The 13,698-nt window shown below is 47.6% G+C and overlaps 1 protein-coding gene and 1 long non-coding RNA gene across 3 annotated transcripts in view; one reads left to right on the forward strand and one right to left on the reverse strand.

The window, feature by feature from the left end:
• LOC135914650 (histone deacetylase complex subunit SAP130-like) overlaps window positions 1–13,698 on the forward strand; it is a 612,247-nt gene that overhangs the window by 480,589 nt on the left and 117,960 nt on the right. The window lies entirely within an intron of this gene.
• LOC139054660 (uncharacterized) overlaps window positions 1–13,698 on the reverse strand; it is a 111,221-nt gene that overhangs the window by 94,998 nt on the left and 2,525 nt on the right. The gene's annotated exons all lie outside the window — the stretch shown is intronic.

The following is a 13,698-nucleotide window of genomic DNA, read 5'->3' on the forward strand; positions in this document are numbered from 1 at the left end:
GTCAAGCGCTCCGAGGAAGCGCAATCACCGCATGAGCGACACAGGCAGCGAAGACACCCTGCTGTACTACTCTGCTTCAGAAGAAGATCTGTCGGATGACGGAGATTACTTGACAGTTGTAAGGCAAAAAGGAAAGAGGAGAATCGTCACTGCTTCCTCGTCTTCAACAAGGACGGCGGCGGCGGCGGCGGCAAAGACCAATGATGCGGCTTATACCATCCTCTTCTTGCCCGAAAATCCCACCGACGACCTGAATCGGCTAAACAGACAAGCCGTATCTGTCACTCTGGAGGCTCTTGTTCCGAATGAGATTACGGATATGAGAATTAACACCCGGGAGAACATTCTCGCGGTTGATGTCAAGCACAGAGCAGCATTGAATATCTTGAGTACAGTAAAAATGCTGGGCAAGATAAATGTTCGCACCATAATACCACAGGGCAGCGATACTACATCAGGTGTGATTTATGATGTCGATGAGTCAATCAACGACAACGATCTGCCTATTTTGGTCAAACACGCCACAGCTGACACAACTATTATTGAAATTCGTCGCCTAGAAGAATCACGTTGTGTGAGGGTAATCCAGAGGTAGCTTGCCGTCACACGTGAAAGTTCGGTTCTTTCGTCATCCAGTGCGACCGTTCGTTCCAAGACCTCTTCAGTGCCGTAATTGTTAGAAGATCGGGCATGTCAGCGGCATGTGCAAAAATTCGACCGTGTGCCCAAAATGTTCTGAGCAGCACAGCGCTGATGCTTGCCGTGCGACTGATTTCAAGTGTGCCAATTGCTCTGGTCCCCATGAAGCATTGCCGAAAGACTGCCCGAGACACAAGACAGAGCTGAAAGTCTTAAAACAAATGGTGAGAGACAAGTCAACGCACAGAGAGGCCGCCGCCAAAGTGCGACGGCGTCATGTCCACCGTCACCGCAGGCGATCTTCTTCTACTAGGAATACTGGTGCCGTCGTGAGACAGACGCTACTTTATGCAGCTGGTGCTCCCAAGGCGTTCACCCACATTAACAACACGGTGCCTGTTGACGCAGTGAATACATCTACTGCAAACGACTGGCCTGCACTTCCGACATTATGTCCTCCAGTACAACAAAGATTGACGGTGAACTACCGACGCGCCAATGACGGCGCATATCACGTGCGAGGCCAAGACAAGCAAGTCATCGCCATAATAAAATATCTAATGAAAGTCATTCGCGTGTTGATAAATGACATCTGCTCGAGGTGATAGACGCCATCTGCTCGAGGTGCACTGCAAGTGCTGGACGGACTGCATGGATCCGGTTCTTGCGAGCCTCGAGTAGCAAGCACAATGGCTCTACCGCGTCACCCTTTCCTCAGGCAAGTCAAGGAAGCGTCTGTTATGCAATGGGATGCCCGTGGACTGAAATCCCGTATTGTCGATTTTCGGGATTACGTTTTCACCAACCGATTTCCCATTATTGTCGTCTGTGAACCGAACCTACAGAAACCCGTCCGGATCTCAGTCTATGAGTCTTATGTGTCATCGACTTGTGATGACATTAGCAAAGTTATCATATACACACGGTGTGAACTGACTTACGTTGTTCATCCAGCGCGGCCACATGACAGTAATCAGTGTGTGTGTTCGACCGTGAAAAAACAAACTTACGTTTACTTTACTGGGCGCTTACCTCTCTCCATCAAGTCGTTTCAATAGACAGAGATTGAGTGAAAATATAGATGAGACTCCTGGTCCACGGATTGTTGTTGGGGGCTTCAACGCACATAATTCACATTGGAGAAGCAACAAGGTAAATTCCAAAGGAAATAAAGTCGTGTCCTTTGCTTGCGACCACGACCTTTGCTGCCTAAATGATGGCAGTCCCACGTTTCTGCGCGGCCGGACGTACAGTAGTTGTTTAGACTGAGCTTCAGGCTAGTTGCGGTTTTGTTCATTACCTTTATGTTGGCTTCATCTCCCTGTTCTGAAGTTGCATATTTATTTGCGGGCATCAGCCTGAAATCGTCTACTTTTACCCTTACTGCGTCTAGGTTGGTCTGTTTCTTCTTGACTTATTTTACTCTTTCTCTCTTCAACTTGAGAGAATTCCCATACCTCACTGCACATTCATATTTGCACATAAATTGGTGATTAGTCAGTCGAATGACGGCGGCCTCAGTCTAACCTCAACCCCTCCCCATCTTCCCCCAAAAATAGTAAGAGACAGAAAAGGAAGATAGATGAAAGAAACGCTTGTCCTTCGCACTGTTGGTGGGAACAAAAAAGGCCAGTGTCAGAAAAAAAACAAAAAACACATTAAAAATGTATCACAATGAAAAAAAGGTCGACAGGGAGCAGGAGGCGTTACCCAAGAGGTGGCAGAATTGCCTTTTTTGGAAATCTGTTTCAACGGGTACGTTTGCGAATTGTCCCACTGTGCCACACTGCCATGCTCCATGCGTGAGTCGACGCAACTCCTTGTTTATAAACTATACATTGCTATTAACGTATAACTCACATGTATAACATTCAATGACAGAACATTTTACATGACTAACATGACTTTTCATATTGTAATGAACGAGAAGAAGAACAGAGGGCCCGATTTTTGTTAGTGACAAGCCAACAAACAATAAGACAAAGGAAAGCATATGGGGTAAATTACTTAGTTTTAATGAAATGTAGAAATGATAACCAAGCTGTTTTTCCGTCCCTTTCATTTCCCTTTATCATTCAAACGTTTCATTGAAACGAGTAATCTACCATAATGCCACATTCTTTCATTGGTTTTGTTGTCCGTTGGCGCCATATGATAGTGACTCTTCATCTTGTAGAAATGTCTCCAGCTATCTAGGCTCATTCTGGAGCTTGCGTCCGTGATGAAACGTTTGGAGAGAGAGATAGAGAGAGAGAGAGAGAGAGAGAGAGAGAGAGAGAGAGAGAGAGTTAACGCTTTCTTATGGATGGTTGGCCTAATCGTTAAATGTTTCAAATACAGCTGCTGAATACCCCTTTCATTTCCCTTCCGATGCGCGTTACAACCGCAACGCGATGAGAACAGTCCAAGAACGTGTGGCATTTTAAAAAAGTTTTCGTAAGCAAATTAAAGCACAAATCAGCACTATCCGCTATCGCAGCCGGCCCGATGCGCAAGTATTTCTACAGTTACAACGAGCGCTACACGGATGCATCTGCGAAACATTTTATGCGCCTCCCAGGGGTGATATGTGTCTAATGTATGTATGCTTCACTTTAACGCCACGTTCCGCAACACCCTAACTCGTTAAGCTTTGCTGAGGGTACACTACTACAAATTTTCATTCGCTTTTCTTTTCTGTGCAACACACATTGCAACTGGTGCACTCAGTGAAAGACGCCCGGCGCCTTCCCGCTTCTTTGACGAATAATTTTTGCCATCGAACTACCCGACCCCTCCCAAATTCACTGCCCAGTTGCACCCCCTTGAGCACTGGACCCAGGACGTCCCTCACCTCTCCCCATTAGTGACGCCACTGCACCAGCACACTATGGGACGTCCCAAGTTTTGCTGCCACATAACAGGGCATGAAATTTGTGTACAGCAGCGTCTCTTCGAAAACTGTACAAACAACCAACCAACCAACCAAATAGAAATAAATAAATAAATAAATAAATAAATAAATAAATAAATAAATAAATAAATAAATAAATAAATATGACATCATGATATATCGCTTTCTTGGTCCTGCTAATTTTCCGGCACCGATTTTAGTGTAACGATGAGAGTCACTGCTTGCCCCTTGCTGCCCAAGCAAACGGGCCACAAGCGAATTGTTTTCGAGGCCAGTTAGCGGGCTGTTGGGGAGTCATTGTCAAAATAAGAATTTCGTAAAATTTATGTCTAGCATGCAACATTTGCAGATACTAAAGTGAGTGTTGGCTCAGCTCATACGATATCGCATCTACAGTCATTCATCTAGATACCTCGTTCAGCCACTTCCCGGCAAAACACGTAATGCTGTGAAGTGGATGTGCAGGTTTATCTGACGTGATGTTTCGAAGCGTTTAAGCGCATGTGACTGAAAATGCCAAATGCAATACTGAAATGAATGACATATGAATGGATCTTCTTTTCTTTCTTTCACGTTCACCGCACGCGGGAATATCCAAACTGCATCACTTCATTATCGTGTTCGGACATTAAAAAGCCATTCACCTGCACCACATATAAAAAAAAATGTGATTAGCATTCTCTGGGAACTTCACCCAGTGTGCTGTCAATCCAGTCAGCCAGTGAGTCCGTCCGTCCGTCTGTCCGTCTGTCTGTCTGCTGTCCGTCTGTCCGTCCGTCCGTCTGTTTGTCCACTGTCCGTCCGTCCGTCTGTCTGTCTGTCTGTCTGTCTGTCTGTCTGTCTGTCTGTCTGTCTGTCTGTCTGTCTGTCTGTCTGTCTGTCTGTCTGTCTGTCTGTCTGTCTGTCTGTCTGTCTGTCTGTCTGTCTGTCTGTCTGTCTGTCTGTCTGTCTGTCTGTCTGTCTGTCTGTCTGTCTGTCTGTCTGTCTGTCTGTCTGTCTGTCTGTCTGTCTGTCTGTCTGTCTGTCTGTCTGTCTGTCTGTCTGTCTGTCTGTCTGTCTGTCTGTCTGTCTGTCTGTCTGTCCATTGTCTGTCTGTCTGCTGTCCGTCCGTCTGTTCGTCCACTGTCTGTCTGTCTGTCTGTTGTCCGTCCGTCTGTTTGTCCACTGTCTGTCCGTCCGTCTGTCTGTCTGTCCATCCGTCCGTCTGTTTGTCCACTGCCTGTCTGTCTATCTGTCTGTCCGTCCGTCTGTGTGTCTGTCTGTCTGCTGTCCGTCCGTCTGTTCGTCCGCTGTCTGTTCGTCCGCTGTCTGTCTGTCTGTCTGTCTGTCTGTCTGTCTGTCTGTCTGTCTGTCTGTCTGTCTGTCTGTCTGTCTGTCTGTCTGTCTGTCTGTCTGTCTGTCTGTCTGTCTGTCTGTCTGTCCGTCCGTCCGTCCGTCCGTCCGTCCGTCCGTCCGTCCGTCCGTCCGTCCGTCCGTCCGTCCGTCCGTCCGTCCGTCCGTCCGTCCGTCTGTCTGTCTGTCTGTCTGTCTGTCTGTCTGTCTGTCTGTCTGTCTGTCTGTCTGTCTGTCTGTCTGTCTGTCTGTCTGTCTGTCTGTCTGTCTGTCTGTCTGTCCTCGGCTAACCTCTTCCATGCCCCCTTGGTTCACTGGGGCCCAATGGGTAGAAAATCGGGCTACTGTGCTCAGGTAACCGAGTTCGAAACCAAGTGCCAGACCAACTTGGGTCATTGCATGCGCATGTGACACTGAACATGTGCTGATTTTCAATAAGCCTCTTTCACGCCAACATTGGACACTGGGGATGTGACACAGGGTGCGTGCCGTTCATCAACGAACTTCCTTTGGGTTTACAGCAACTTGGATCCCTGGTTATGTGCAACTGGGTATGCGCCGCTCTTCAATGAACACGTCGCACGTCAACTTCTGTCACTGCAGGTTATGTGCCGCTCTTCAGCTAACCTCTCTGACGCCAACTCAGGTCACCGGGTGCGCGCCACTGGGTATAAATGCCTCTCTTCATATAATAACGATCACAACATAAAAACACATCCCCACCAATTACACACCCATTATAGGATAGATTCCTAATCACGTTAAAGTCGGCCAACCATCTCCATATGATGGATATGCACCGCCAACTTTTTTCTTCTATTTTTAAGCTGCAACAGCAGTCAAAACCTCGAAACTTGGTGCTGTGCATTGAAATTTTGCGCACAGATGGCATTTCGCGGTCGATGCATTTTAATACCGCTTCTGGTTGCCTTACTTGCCCCTTTAATTTAGAATAACTAATAACTACCAGTGACCTGCGACGATGCCCTTCCTGGTGTGTAGAATTTGCGTGAACCGGAGTCACTCTAGCGCGAAGAAAACGGTGTCACGGTCTGTGTATAGTTGCAAGGGCGAAACACGGCGCCTCCGTTGTTTTGCCTTTGCAGTGCCACACGGTGCCACGGTATGTCATATACACTGAAACCAATTCCCTCAAATTACTCAGATTGTTTGTCACCGCCGTAGGCAACTCTTACCCGCCGTTTTTGCTTAGTGGCTATGGTGTTGGGCTGCTAAGCACGAGGTCGCGGGATCGAATCCCGGCCACGGCGGCCGCATTTCTATGGGGGCGAAATGCGAAAACACCCGTGTACTTAGATTTAGGCGCACGTTAAAGAACCCCAGGTGGTCGAAATTTCCGGAGTCCTCCACTACGGCGTGCCTCATAATCAGAAAGTGGTATTGTCACGTAAAACCCTGTAATTTAATTTAGGCAACTGTCACTTTTATTTATTATCGCGACAGCGAATATATGGACACCCCAAGCACATTTTTGCCGTCGCCGTCGCCGTGAGCTTCCGTATAATGTCCAAGGGCGGCAGCACCGTCGCCGCGCGTCGTATGCTGTATGTGCGAGTGAAAGTACGCGAGGTAAGCCGACGACGGCGGCTCCATCTGGCGCGCCCGAACGAAGAAAGAGAGCAAACGCGCCGTGTTCCGTCGCCCGAAAGGCCGTTGGGGGATTGGAGGGAGGCAGACGGGCCGCGGCGTTGTCCTCCGGCAGCAACTGAGCGTTTCGCAACTGGGCGCAAGGGGGAACTGAGGATCGCGGCCTAATCTCGCACTCCTTATATGGAGGCAAGCGGGGAGGTAGCGCAGGAGAGAGGGAGGGTGGGGGGGAGGTGGCTTCGACTCCGCCAACAAGTGTGATTTGTATGGCCGCGCGCGCCGTATCTTGAAAATGATCTGGAGACGGCTTATAGGATAGATTTGCAACAATATTTATATATATACGCCCCGCCCCCCCCCCCCCGAAAGAATGAGAATTTCCGCTACCTATAAGCCATCTTCAGATCATATGTGGCGCGCGCGGTAGCACGAAGTACACAATTTGTTGGCGAGATCGAAGGCGCAAAGTTTTTATTCTTCTGGGGGCGAGGGGGTGACCAGCTTTCCGAACCCCATGTGTGTGCATATATATATATATATATATATATATATATATATATATATATATATATATATATATATATATATATATATATATATATTTCTTGCACTTGAAGAAACTTCATGCGACCTCGAAGAGTTCTTCAATTTCACAGCCCGAGTCCTCTCCCACCACCAAGAATCTGGCGTCTCTTGGTGGTGTAGTCTTCCTTCGCGTAATTCGCCTTTCCGGCGAAACTGCAGCCCCTGTCTTGTTTTTCTTTTTTCTTCGGGTCCGAGTATAAGCGCTCCTGCGCATGGCTGCTGTTGATCCTCATTTCGAGTGAATCCGGCTTGGTCTCGTTCCGGTTACTGAGTGAATTATACAGGGTTCCCCGACTATCATGCACCAAGACTTTAAAAGAGAGCAGTTGTGTTGCCTATTGATAACGCAGCCGAAGCGCCACTCTGACCACGCACGAAACTCGAAAAACAAAGTAATAGGCATAGCATGTTTCAAAATCCCGGCTTTGCTCGCACCGAATCGACAGAGTGCGCGCGCAGCTATATTTCGCGCCAGAAACTTGCTTCGGACCAAAGCAAATTTAATGTGACAGTTTTATTTTTCGTGAGAGAGTATACGTGCTGCAAAAACAGGTTCGTGGCAAAAAATAAGAGCGAAATAAACAGGCGTGGAAGCGACTCACGTGCATAGAAAAGGCAAAACCGATGCGTTCAAGAAAGTAAATGTACCACTTCTAAATGAGCCGAATTGGCAATCCGGACGTCTGCACATTAAAAAAAAAAATACCAGCAGATTTTAGTGTGCCCTTATTACCTACGAATTCGTAAGCGCCGTTGAACACCAGCTGCTGCCTAGAGGACGTGTTCGAACAGGTCTCCTTTTGCAGCTACGCAGTACCGAGTCCGTTTTATCGCATCTTAGTAGCTTTATTGATGACCGAGGCTCAAATTCTACGGCAGACATCCGTTATCTTTGTCTTGAGCTAATCTAACGTCCGTCTCGATCATATAAGCATGATCTTTCACATAATCCCAAAGAAAGAAATCGAGTGGAGAGAGGTCAGGTGACCTATCTGGCCAATTTACAAGCCCGTGCCTTCCAATCCATTGCGCATGAAAAGTCGCATCCAGCCAGTTTCGCGCTCGGCTGCTGGTGTGTGCTGGTGCTCCATCTTGCTGATACTACAGAAGTGGAAGACGTGACAGCGGGACTTTGCTGAGAAACTTATCCACCACTCCTTCAAGGTTTTCGTCCACTTAACGCTGTCCAGTCAGTGTGTGATCGATGAATGTAAGAGCGATTATAGCACAGACGTAAATTCCGCACCCCACATTGAACGACCACTTGTACTGGTCGTTCAACACTTGTAATGTTGTAAGCGTTTATCTAAACTTACAGTACCATTCTTTCGCTCGTCCTTTTTTCAGTAATTGGCCGATATAAATTAATTAACTTCTTTAATATAGCTTGAAACGTTCAGGCGTCAATAGGAAAGTTGTGGAGCTTCACAAATGTTGCCCAACCCAGGTACTTCTAGCGAGATAGACTTAGCGTGGCCGTTCTTATTCGGGAAAAACGAAAGCCCGCGGAGTTTAAAAAATACCACGTGACAGCACGCTCTGTGCGCCCGAATGCGCCACGATTACAGCGCTCTCATGAGCGATTTGTAAAAACATCGCCAGCGCCGCGCAGTTCCCTTCACTTACGAGAAAGGGCTTCAACCTTTGCTCGGCTCTGACATTACGGGCAGCGGCTGGCGACGGCGCTCCGAAAATGTGCTTCGTCAGCAGCCGCTCGCGCCTGTCGCCGAAGAACGCGCCGTCATCAGCCGTTTATTCCGATATGACGAGAAGAACAATTTTTTTCCAGCGTTCAAGTCAATGTGGAACAGAAAATATACACACAAAACATGCATCATACATCTGGAACCTGCGCGCGAGAGATCATTTGTTACAACGCCGCTTTTCTTCCAAGCTGTGCCAGCGGCTAGTTGCATGCGAGCTCGACTGTCTATTACTATTGTGCCGCGCAACCATTTCGAATAATTTGCTTGCAGTGCCTAAAGCATGCCTTACTCAAGCGAGCAGAAGGCGAACATGGTCTTAGCCTTGGGAGCGGCACGGGGCGACATGAGGAAAGCTGTCAAGGTATACCGAAATTGGCAATGTGGGGAAGACCTAGCGCGAACACAATTATGAGGAGTTACTTGACGCTGAAAGAAACAGGTAGCTTTAAGAGGACGAGGCACAGAAAGGGGACCATCAGTAAAGATGCTGACGGAGACATATTGGCTTTCATGACTGCAAACCCTCATTCCAGCGTGCGTGATGTGAGTGGTTAGGTCGGCATTTCAAAGTCTTCAGTGTAAAGAGTTCTTAAGAAGGCTGAAATGCATCCGTATCACCTCCAACTGCATCAAAAGCTACAAGAAAAAGTCTTTCAATTGCGGCTTGATTTCTCAAATTGGATGCTTGTGAACAGTGACGAAATACCGGATCTTGTTGACAATGTGCTCTGGACAGACGAGGTAACCTTCTGCAGAAATTCTCAACATTCATAATGCGCATTACTGGAGCGATGCGAACCCGCATTGGGTGGCGCAGACCAGACACCAGTACCAATGGTCATTCAATGTGTGGTGCGGTATCTTTGACGGAAGAATAATTGACCCCATATTTCTTTACCACATGCTCACTGCTCAGCGGTACGTGAACGACATCTTGGAAGGCCCAGTCGAAGATTTTTGCTGTGATCTTCCTCTTGCGTTTTTAAAGCGAACTTGGCATCAGCACGACGGTGCACCAGCTCACAGCTTCGTCAAGCCTTGCCCGAGCCTGGCTTGACGAAGCCTTTCGCGGTATGGACCAGTGGCATGGCCTGCAAGGTCACCGGACTTGACACCTCTTGGCTTCTTCTTGTGGGGATGCATGTGAAAGACCGAGTGTACCGCAAACCTACAACTACACCAGAAGCGCTAAAGGCAGAGATTGCTGAGGCCTTCAGCGAGATACCGTCTTGCGTCATCGAAAAAGCTATACATCGGACGTGCTGAAAAGGTGCCAATACTGCATTATGGCAGAGGGCGACTTGTTTGAACACATTCTTTAGACAGACGTCACAGCGAATAAATCTCTGCAACCGTTATTCATGAAAAGAGCCATCTGTGTAAAACTTTTGTACGACGTTGAAAAGGCACGTAAGTAATATGAAATTACAAATTTTCTGCCGACAAGGAATGGCCAGAAAGCTAAAAAACAACCTTCCGTGTCAGTTTACAATTCTTCCTTTTGTGACGACCAGCGTAATTCACACGACGTTATCAAGCGCGTTATAATGCGTGTTTGCTTATTGGGGTCTTGCTCCCAAATTTGAACTCGTGAGCTTGTCATTTTTCCTCCTTATGCATTCTGCTAGCATGAGAATGCAATTATCGCCGCAGAAACGGGAGCCGCGCTGTATTTCAACTGGCGCCCGAACCCACTGGCGTTTATCTCGGAACCACGCACAACGCGAAGCTCTGTCGTGGGCAGCAGGAAAGGCGCGAAGCGAGCAATGTTTTTTACAAAGCACGGTTGAGAGCGCTGTAATCGCGGCGCATTCGGGCGCGCAGAGCGCGCTGTCAAGTGGTATTTTTTAAACTCCGCGGGTTTTCGTGTTTCCCGAATAAAAATGGCCACGCTAAGTCTATCTCGTTGGAAGTGCCTGGGTTGGGCAATATTTGTGGAGCTCCACAACTTTCCTATTGACGCCTGAACGCTTCAAGCTATATTTAAAAAGTTAATGAATTTATATCGGTTAATTACTAAAAAAAAAAGACGCGAAAAAAAATGGTACTGTAAGTTTAGATAAACGCTAACAACATCCACGCGATTTCTGTTCTGAAGAACGCATAGGTTTTTTCAAAATCCTGGTGCAAGTTAGCTGGGGCGCCCTTATATTTAAATATATTGCGTATTTGCGCGGTGTTTACAGTGGAAATTTAAAACAATGTTGAATTGAGAAAATACGAATGAGGCAGCCGCCGCTGGTACATCTAATGCGCTTGTTCTCCTATTGTGAGGATTTGCAGAAATAAAGCAAAGTATGAATTAAAATCCGTGCACGTCCACGCCAACAATGATGCAGTAAGTTATTAGCCACAATCAAATTTTAAGTGAAAAGGTCGAGGCAAGTCAGAAAGAAGCTCAAATGATGTGGGTGACAAAACTCTGGCAGTGACACGTCAGGTGGGGGGGTCTTAGGCTTCAGAATCGGCGGGGGAGGGGGAGGATTCAGCACCCCCCCGTTAAACTCCGGAGGGGGCTCGGGCCCCGGAGCGCCCCCCCCCCCCGCCTTCCCCCGTAGTCGGTGCCTATGATTTCTGAAGTGAAGGCGCTAAAATGACGGAGGACAAAGAAGAAACACACACACACACACACACAGGGCGCCACTTCCAACAATGTTTAATCAGGAAAAAACGCCACAGATTTGAGCGCAATCACAGTTTCTCAGGGCGCATTCGCGTTCAAGTAAAGCAGTTCTTTGCGTGACAGTGATATGGATGCAACACTTACGCAGTTATCAGCTGCTTCAATGATTCTTTTGGCCACAATTATTAATCTAACCCATTTGTCACGGCTTCTGGCAACCACAGCGCAGGCGTGGAAGTCTGGCTTACATCTGCAATTTCTACAATGAATTGCCAGGTGGCCCTCCCTCCCATAGTTCACTTTGTTATTGTGTTGCCTCAGCCTGTCATTCAGGCACTGCTCTGTTTGGCCCACGTACTTTTTACCACAATCTAAAGGAATCTCATAAACAACTCCTCCCTGACAATCTACGTATTTGTTTTCGTGCTTTGTAGCACGAAAACAAATGGCCCAGCTGGTGTAAACAAATTTAACCAGTTGGTGTTTTAGCGCCTTCACTTCAGAAATCATGCTTAACCAACGCGCCCAACTATCCATCCTAACGGTGCCTATGAGACGGGTCATACCTTTATGCGCGCTGTGCACGTGCTCGCCGCTCTTGCGTTGAAGCGGCAGACCGCACGAAGGTCACTTCGCTCGCTGCTGCTGCCGCGTTGCTCACACGAGCGTTTTGACAGCGAGTCTCCGCGCTCGTCGAGTGTTGCGTTCATGTCTGTTCGTGCGCGCTGACGTCATATGCATGCTTGTCCATTCAGCTAGCAAGATTCTCACCACCATCTTCATCCTCATAATCAACGTCTTCTCTATTCTTTCTACACCATTTCCCCTTCCCCAAACACCGAGTAGCAGGTCAGAACATTGATCCTGGCCTACCTCTCCGCTTTTCTATCACAATAGATGTCTCTCTCTCTCTAGTAAGCGAATGTTACTAAGTTTATACGGTCGATAAAACTACTATCCTTACTTCGTGTAGCTGTGCACTAATTTGCTGTCACAGTCGATGCTTTCCCTTGCGGGTGAAGCTGCGACTTTTTTCTGGACAAAACAGACAAGTGATGATACCCGAACGTTCTATTAAAATGCGTCCACCTTGAAATGCCACATCTGTACGAAAGTTGAACACGGCATGGTCCTTTGGTTCAGCCAAGAAAAAGAAAAAGGGTGGGGGGGAGAAGAACGCAGCATCTGGTATATGTAAGGCTGTTAAATAAAACTTAAGCCTCTGGAGTGACAGAGAGGGAGAGAGAAGGATGCATATAAAGGCAGGGAGGTTAACCAGAGGTAGTTCCGGTTTGCTACCCTGCACGGGGGAAGGGTTAAGGGGGATAAAAAGAGAAAGAGAGTGGAAGGGGGGCTAGAAGGGGAAGTGACAGTCCCTGCAGCTGCCTACGAGAGTGAGTGAAGCCGCTGCAGCCATATTGCTAAAGGAAAAAGGAGCGCGTTTCCAGCAGAGGCGGCAGCGGAGTATGCGAGGCATTCGGTTGCATTTGTGCTAAAGTGAGCTGACTTTATTTGTGCTTCCAGGATAAGACTTTGAGAAGGAACCTTTTTCAGGATGCAGATCGCTTTACAAATGTGTGTTCTTGGTGTTGAAAAAAAAAAAAAAAAGATTCTGCAACCATTTCTCGCCGAAGGCTTCGAGAAAGTCAAGCGGCGGGACGCTTCGCCAATCGGTTTTCTTCGGTGTGCTATGTTCCGTCGTGGTGATGCGACTACGTAATATTCGCCACTGATTATCCGCTGGTTGGCTAGAAAGATTTGTCAGCCACATTTTGGAAAGATCTAATACAATATCCTCCATTTTCACGGCGATACCATGGCGCTGCCACGTTTGAACACGTGGTGACACGCCCGTTGCTTGCCTCAGCTGCCTCCGTTGCCTCTATCTGTGTTTACAATTGATGTAACTACATGACGCCTAGCTGTGCGACTGTGCAAACCTCTGTTCCGGTGGATATCGTAGACGGTGACTGGGTGGATGACAGACGAATCTTTGGGTACAGCTTCAAAGGACACGTAAGCGCTTTCGGAGCGCATTACGCTTTGTCCAAACGGAGCGAGCAGCGTATACGGTGCTTGTAATAAAAGCGGGGCTAAAAATGTATTCCTTCCCGCTTATGAGTTTAACCAGTATCAGTGTGTTTAGCTCTTCGTTCTTTGTTGAAGAAATAATTTTAAGCAGCGCCTTGTCACGCTTCTGACTCAGTAACGTTCCCCGGGCGGTCAGTATCTGATTGTTTATTTTCTGCCTGATCGCTCGCGGGCGTGCTCAGTTTCGGTAGATTTGTTCTTGGTGGGCACAAGGCTTGTAA

The sequence above is a fragment of the Dermacentor albipictus genome, chromosome 1 (assembly GCF_038994185.2).
Source record: "Dermacentor albipictus isolate Rhodes 1998 colony chromosome 1, USDA_Dalb.pri_finalv2, whole genome shotgun sequence".
Lineage (NCBI taxonomy): Eukaryota > Metazoa > Arthropoda > Arachnida > Ixodida > Ixodidae > Dermacentor > Dermacentor albipictus.